At 42.8% G+C, this 8,216-nt stretch overlaps 1 non-coding gene across 1 annotated transcript; it reads right to left on the bottom strand.

Annotated features, from left to right (window-relative positions):
- Nucleotides 1-5,872: 5,872 nt before the first annotated feature.
- On the bottom strand, nt 5,873-5,981 carry LOC129326821 (U6 spliceosomal RNA). Its single transcript, XR_008596742.1, has one exon. It is a non-coding gene; the product is annotated as a U6 spliceosomal RNA (small nuclear RNA).
- Nucleotides 5,982-8,216: the final 2,235 nt, after the last annotated feature.

Raw genomic sequence — 8,216 nt, 5'->3', positions numbered from 1 at the left:
TTGCCAATTAGGTTTCTCTGGTTTGTTTCCACTCAGGGTGCCCTCCCACAGGTCCACAACTTCTTCCATTAGATCTGTTATCAGAGCCATGCTACACATGATGCCTTACACAGGTTGGACACTTGTCAGCTTCCCTCAAGTTTTGATGGGAAATGTAGGTGTCCTGGTCTTGCAGCTGTAATGGAGAGCCAAGCTGTAAAACCAGGTCGCCTACATTTCCCATCAAAACTTGAGGGAAGCTGACAAGTGTCCAACCTGTGTAAGGCGTCACTTGTAGCTTGGCTCTCAGTCACTGGACTGATTTTATGGAATTTCCTACCACAGGAGGTTCAGAAGGCATCAACACACGGTGGTTTATAAGGAGAAGAATTTGGGGGGGGAGCGGAGAAAAGGTACAAAGGATGAAGGCTTGAACCTATATACTAACAAGATGAATCTTTCTGCTACTGGCTTGCTTCAGCACTCATAGAAGAGGACTTTCTGACTGCTCCAGTCTTTAGGAAGACGTGCAAAATAACTCTGTTCCAAAAGGCTATTATTTGAGGTTGCTGTTTCTGTGAATTATCTCAAGGGCATTACTTGGGGTGTAAAAGTATTTGTCAGATGGGGTTTTGTGGGATATGCAGTTTATTTCTATTTTTGTGAGTGTATTGGTTTGCCTCTGCTGGCTGACATATTGTTAGCCAGTTGAGTCCCTTACGAAAGACAGGGGTATAACCTTTTTAATAAATAAATCATGAAATTCTGATTCCACTAAATACAAAGCACAAATACAATTCTCTGAACAGCACCTCTGAAATGAGAAACCATTCCAACTGATGGATTGAAATGAGTATGTTCTGCCCACTGTTTCTACTTCATATTAAACCGAGGGCAAAGACAAACACTCAAAAAGCAGATTTATACAATATGATACCAGACCTCCCACTGTTTGAACATTAAAGAAGATTCGAAATAAGCATTCCACCCTAGTACTGATCCTATATTTCCCCCCACCCCTCTCTTTTTCCTGCTTAGCTTGTGTCAAATATTTCTCACAGTCTATGATGGGGGTCACAGAAGGTCTTACAATCTCCTCTGGGCTGATTGCCATGAGATGTACAGCATACATGGGGTCATAATTGCGCTGCTATTATCTCTCCCTTTTACCCTGCCTAGGAACATAAAAACAAATCACAACAGAATCCATTTGGCCTACCAAGCCTGCGGAGAGTCCATCCCAGGATTATTTTCATAATATACTAAGAAACATACAGTTAGATCCAGATTTTTTCCCTTGCTCAGACTTCCTTATTGTAATCGTCACTGCACATGTATTTTGCCCGCACGTTTCACAAGATTCCCAGCATCAATTTTTTTAATGGTCAAAGGGAACTCCATATTTCACTAACAAAAAAGTGTGTTGCATTCAACACACAGTTGTTTATATGGAGAAGAATTTGGGGGGAGTGGAGAAAAGGTACAAAGGATGAAGGCTGGAACCTATAAACTAATAAGATTAATCTTTCTGCTACTGGCTTGCTTGAGCACTCAGGGAAGAGGACTTTCTGACTGACTCTTACTGCAAACAGCCCCCACAAATCCTGCCCTTGAAGAAAAGAAAATTTGGGGGTTGCAGTGGGAAAGGGAATTAGCAAACATTGCTTCCTCCTTTCTGTTTGCAGGCATCGTAGAAAGTAAGCAAGCGCCAGAAGAGGGCAACGAAGATGATGAGGGGTCTGAAGACCAAGTCCTATGAGGAAAGGTTGAAGGAGCTCGGAATGTTTAGCCTGGAGAGGAGATGACTGAGAGGTGACATGATAGCCATCTTCAAGTACTTGAAGGGCTGCAATATAGAGGATGACATGAAGTTGTTTTCCACTGCCCCAGAAACTCGGACCAGAACCAATGGCTTAAAATTAAGTCAAAAGAGCTTTTGGCTAAACATTAGGAAGGACTTCCTGACAGTTAGAGCAGTCCCTCAGTGGAACGGGCTTCCTCGGGAGGTGGTGGGCTCTCCTTCTTCGGAGGTTCTTAAGCACAGGCGAGATGGCCATCTGGCAGCAATGCTGATTCTGTGAGCATGAGGGGGAGGCCAGAGGGAATTGCATCAGTGTTTGGATTTCATGGCCCATCTTACATGCCCAGGGTGGTGCCGATCGCCACCTTGGGGTTGGGTAGTGGTTTTCCACAGGCTGGTTTGGCTGGGGATCCTGGAGGTGTTTCACCAACTTCTGGGCCTGGAGCAGGGGTCACTGGGACAGACAGGGAGGGGGGGATTTGTGAATTTCCTGCATTGTGCAAGGGGTTGGACTAGATGACCCTAGAGGTCCCTTCTAACCCTATGATTCTATGATTCTATATAGCATGCCAGGTAGAAGAGTTGTATAGTTTAACATTGGTATAGGGAGAGGAATTTCTTTTTCTGACATTCACTTGTTTAGACATAGCCATTGATTCCTCTTGTTTTCTTTCTTCTCCTGTAAAAGAGGAATTTCTTTTTCATTTTTCTTCAAACAGAAATCAATCCAGCCTTTTAAAATTTCAGCCCTTGCAAGTTGTTTTATGTTACACACCCCAAGGTGTGCTCTAGTGAGGGGAGAGGATGGTTTGTGGAAGTATTGCCTGTCTCTGAGCATCTATAGAGTGAAGTTCTAAAATTTTGTACATCCCCCTTCCTGCCCCTCCTCTCTTAAATTTTTTTCTTTAATTAAAATGGAATTAGAAACTTGATTCCAAATTCCTAAAAAGAGGGAAAGAAAGGGATTGTCGGATTTCAGGCAGAAAGTGGGTAAAGAAGAATTAAGAGAATTTTTCTTAACAATGTTGCACAGTTTCTAAGGTGCCAGCATGCATCCTGGAAAATTATGTGTCCTAGAATTCCTTGTTAACCTGCATAGGCTCACGAGCTCATTTTGCATTCCAAGCTGAAGATCTTCTTGGGAAACGGTGCTTAATTTGCAACGCAGCTGAGCATTACATGTTGTCACTTCATGCAAACTGACACAGTAGATTAATCAGAGCAAACCAGTTCTGCAGGGATGCACGAATATAGCATGCTACTTTTATTTCCTTATTCCATTATTTTTGAGAGTAGCTGCAAGCCACAGTCAACAGAGAATCACCAGAACCCAAGTGCAGACATTACCTTGTGTTCCATTTGCACATTGTGGGAACAATGGTTCACATGAATGGAAGGTTACCTGGGTAGAAAACCCACATATTGCCCAATTAATGCAAGAAGCCGATTGCATGGATCATGCTCCTGAAATGCACAATCAGGATTGAATTAAGATATCCTGTACCCCTTAAACTATGTCAAATTTAAGAGGTTCCACAGCATTACTGAAAATGGTAACTTGGTCATTTTTAGTCATTTTAAAATATATTATTGTTATTTATTTTCAATTATAACCCTCTGGTTGTGGATAAAGGAAGCCCACCAAATTACTGGAGGGCAATGTTGCAGCCGGGGGCAAGGCTGGGGGTGGAGGCAAAGACTCGCACCAGGGGCATAGCGAGAGAAGTGCAGGAGTGGCTGGACTCCTCTCTCACAGCCACGTGGTCACTGCCGTTCCCTCCCTCCCATGGGGCTCCAGACATCGAGTGCTGCTTTGTCACAACTTGGGTTTTTTTGATGCATTGGGACAGATCCGCTGGGGTGAGCATGCAGTATGGGCAGCTCACTCCACATCTCTTGGGGTCCCCTTATGGGATCTGGGGCCAAGCTGTAGGGTATGCCCTCAGGCAGGGCTGTTGCAGACTTCATCCTGGACAGTAGGGGCCATCTGGTGACATCAAATTGTAGTACATCAGCTGCCATCCCACAGTGCCCAGCAACCGTGTTGGGGAAGGAAACATCAACGCACCAGAGATGTTTGATGCAGCGGACCACCAGGGTTCTCCCAGTTGTGTATTGTCTCCACTTGAAAAGATAAAACATGAGAGTTAACAAATTATTACTCACCAGTTGTTTCTGGTGATCTTCTGCACATCTGCAAAAGCAAGGGCTTTGAAAAGAAGGCTTTTGAATGATTGAGACAATTATAAGTGCGATATATTGTCAAAGGCTTTCATGGCCGGAGAATGTTGGTTGGTGTAGATTTTCTGGGCTGTATGGCCATCGTCTTGGCATTGTAGTTCCTGATGTTTCACCAGCAGCTGTGACTGGCATCTTCAGAGGTATAGCACCGAAAGACAGAGATCTCTCTGTGTCAATGTGTGGAGAAGATGTTAGCAGGTAATTTATATCTACTCAGGATGGTGGGTTTAGGCTGAGTCATCCTGTAAGAGTTTCCCAGGGTGTGGAATGCTATTGTATCCTGAGGAGGTTCTTTTGCATATGGAATGGTGGTTGATATGCTAATCTTATCTGCAGGGCTATTGTAAGATGTAGAGTATTTTGTTAGTCTGGTGTTTTTCAGGACTGGAAACCAAGCCCTATTCATTCTTAAACTCTCTCCTTTCCTGTTGAAATTGTGCTTATGCTTATGAATTTCAATGGCTTTCCTGTGCAATCTGACAAAGTAGCTGGATGTGTTGTCCAGTATTTCAGTGTCCTGGAATAAGATACTGTGTCCTGAGTTAGGTTTTGTTCAGCTAGAGGATGTGACAGCCTTATTCCACCATTGTCTGACAACTAGTTAACATCAGCTTCACCATTGCCATACAGATGCAACAGAAATCCCTCTGATTCCATCCTCTGTTTCCCCCCCTCTCATCATACCCACTGCAGTGAAAAATTTTGCTACAGCCGATGTAATTCCAAAAGTGATGTCAGGTAGCAAAAAGCAAGAGAAGAGAAAAAAGCATCACCAGACAAATTCAGAGATCTTTCAGAGGGGCCACTGTTAAATTTAGGAACAGAGAAAAGTGTCTTTCCTTTCTGGGAACAACTTTAGACCAAGATTTCCTTGGAAAGCACTTGGGTAGTTGCTTGCCACCACTCAGGCACCTCCTGAGAACAGCTAGACTGATCCACTGGGAAGCAGCTCTTCCAGCTCAGCCCTAGCAAAATAACCCAGTAACAGGGTGGAAACTCTGAAAAAACTGTCTTATAGAAAACTGGGTAGTGCCCAAACAGCCTGGCATGTAGGGAAGAGAATCAGAGAAGTATCCTAGAGAAATGGATTGTGCCAAGTAATCCAAAAATGTCTTTACAGAAAGACATTTTTTTATAAGAAAAAAAGAGGGAAATGATGGGTGGATTTGAAAGAGGACAAAATGCAAAACAAAGGGAAAAGCACACTTTCACACAGCACACAGTCTGTCAAATAAAACAATAATGTTGAGCTAACTCAGCTAAGCACACTTGTAGAAGGTTCCTCCGAGCATATGTAGAGTTCCTTGTAGTACCAAGATAGTGGAGAAATCCCTAACCCCTGACTCACTGGTCTTGGGGTCTCCAGGGCCATTTCTACACTACTCACCTTCATCTGGAGTGGGGAACAACATCGTGAAAAAAAGCGGAAGATAGCGTCTTCTTGTGCAAGTTTTGCGTAACATCGTGCAAAACTCGCGCAAGAAGATGATGTCCTCCGTGGGTTTTTTTGTGACGTTGTGCCCCATTCCAGATGAAGCTGAGTAGTGTGGAAACAGCCCAGATGTTCCAAAGTGGGGATGAATGAGAGTCCAGAGCTTCTAGATACTGATGGGCCATAGAGTCTGACCTAAGCCAGCCAGCTCAGTGAGACTGATTAGCAAATTTAACCAATCCCAAGCAAGGCTCCCTCTCTGATGTCAGAGGCTATTTCCACCAATCAGAGAGCCAGGAATCCTGATGCTCTCTAGGTGGCACACTTGAGCCATATTGAATCTTAGGGTTGTGTCACAATCATCAACACAGAATCAGGAAGGATGTGAGACGAAGTTTCACCTGAGCGGGAGGATCAAAAACCAAAAGGAATGCTTGACTAATTTACATGTAATTCTTGCGCAGAGGCCATGCTGATCTTGGCTGCATCGTTCTGATTTTCGTAGATATGCTGCCGAAACTGTAGCATACTTAGCTGTAGCATGGATCCAGTTCTGTGACCTAATAGTATGATCCCACTCTGCATGGAATGCAATGTAAGGTCAAAATAATGAATTTGCACAACTGTAAGATCGAAGGGAGAAAGATACCAGGATTATGACATAATTTACATTGAACCTGGGAATATCCCCCATCGAACACAACAAGTGAAATGTTTTCAGCACTGAACATTCATTTGTAGAATCGGGGGCTGCACCTCAACTTTTGGGCCAATGAAGAAGCAGCAGCATGACTCACGCGCAGAATTTGGAGCCAAAGAACACAAAGTTGATATTAGAACCCCAAGTGACAGTAATTCAAGCAGTGGTTTGTATGCTATGTGGCTTTAAAAGTCCACATATAACACACACACACACACACACACACACTCGCCATTGCAGCATTTTGTCACACTTCCATGTGACTAAAAATGAAAACCCAAGATGGAGTTCCCTGGTAGAATTCTCAGCGGCTCAATTTATTTTATTTTTTAATTTTTTCCAAATTTAATACAAGAAATGATAAAACCGTACAATACATAACAAGGGGTTAAAATTAAACCATAAAAGACATTATCAAAACCACTCTTGGCAAATTGTTAAAAACCCAAGAATTACAATAAACAAGTATTTAATCTCTGTTGCATTGGGGGAATTACTTATTTGGCATTTAAAACACCTAAAATTGGTTTCCATATTTCATCATATTCAAATATGCAAATTTCATCACATGCAAATATGCAAGTTCCCATAAAACAGATTGTGCATAATCCTACCCATCAAATATTGCTCCCAGATTTTCTGATACCATTTTTTTTAGCAATGGGCCTTTGAGGGGTTTCCAATTCCCAGCAATGATCAGATGAGCAGAGACAACTAATATCGAGACAAGAGATCTGGTATTCCTATCTAACACAGAGTTGGGCCAAAAATCCAATAGGAAAAATTCCGGGGAGTATGGCAACGAAAGACCCATCGTGTTGAATATCTCTTTGTGAACCACTCTCCAAAATTCCTGAACAAGATGGCATTCCCACCACATATGTAAGGTTGTGCCTTCCTGCTTGCAAGATCTCCAACACAGAGGGCTCAACAACCTGTTCATCTGATTCAATGTATGTGGTGTTAAATACCAATTGGACAGCAGCTTGTAAAATTGGAGTTTAATATTCAATGGCTCAATTTATTGGCATAAATACACTCGGATCGTGTCCCCAAGTATACCTATGCACTTACAGAGGGAAAATAAAATTTAATCCTACAACGAACAAAGATCCTTCACGAGGGTGTAAACGATCTCCGTGCATTTTGCAGGTGAAGTACGTTGTTGCCCAGGGATGTTGCCTTTGTAACAAATAAGATCTTCATTGATTACTTCTCCTTGTCTACCATCTGTCGTAACAACTGGCATTTTGTTCATATTGATATAATTAACCAAATACAAATACTGTTGTGGAAAATGGGATGGGAAAAACAGTTTCGGGCTTTGAAAGGTAAAAACCAGCACTTTGAAGTCTTCCCAGAAGCTAATTGGCAGGCAGTTCAACACCAGCTTATAAATACCGAGAAGCCTTCAACTGTTTTGCCAAAATAACATCAGATGAAACCACAATTTACAAAATAATGTCATTACCCTTGTCATACACCAAGTCTGCTCCAGTCTTTGAAATGGAGATCACAGGAGAATATGTGTTCAGTGATTTGTTGTAAGTTAGTTTGCTACATTCTTTGAACGCTCAGCTTGAAATAAATCTTTCATCTGCAAGGTGGCTTCTACGCATCCATTTTGACTGGGATAGCAAGATAACTTATAGTATCTGTGGGAGGCTATGCATCCCCGTGGCGCTTGCAAGCACCACAGACGGAGACACACGTACACCATTTCCGTTTAAGGAACTTGAACGCATTGGCAAACTAAGAAGTATTGCAGTTCTATCCTGCCCCCTCTTCCCCATCATCTGAACATGACACATTGCAGATGAGATCTGCTTCCATCAGATTAGCAAGAGCACGTGTAAAGGCCCCCCAAAAAACCTGTTTTTAGAAAGTACTGTTTCAAAATATGTGCTTGTGATATCGGAGCACATGGCAAGAAGCTCCCAATTACTTTCTGTTTCCCAATGAGAAAATCTGTGCATACCTTTCCTAATGTTTCAAACAATATATGTGCCGCAAACAGGGTGGCCAGGCCCTCTTACCATCCTGGCGGGAGGCTGGGGACTCGG

Source organism: Eublepharis macularius, chromosome 3 (assembly GCF_028583425.1).
Source record: "Eublepharis macularius isolate TG4126 chromosome 3, MPM_Emac_v1.0, whole genome shotgun sequence".
Lineage (NCBI taxonomy): Eukaryota > Metazoa > Chordata > Lepidosauria > Squamata > Eublepharidae > Eublepharis > Eublepharis macularius.
Note: the sequence above shows the minus strand (reverse complement) of the source record. Positions and strands in the feature narration are given on the sequence as shown.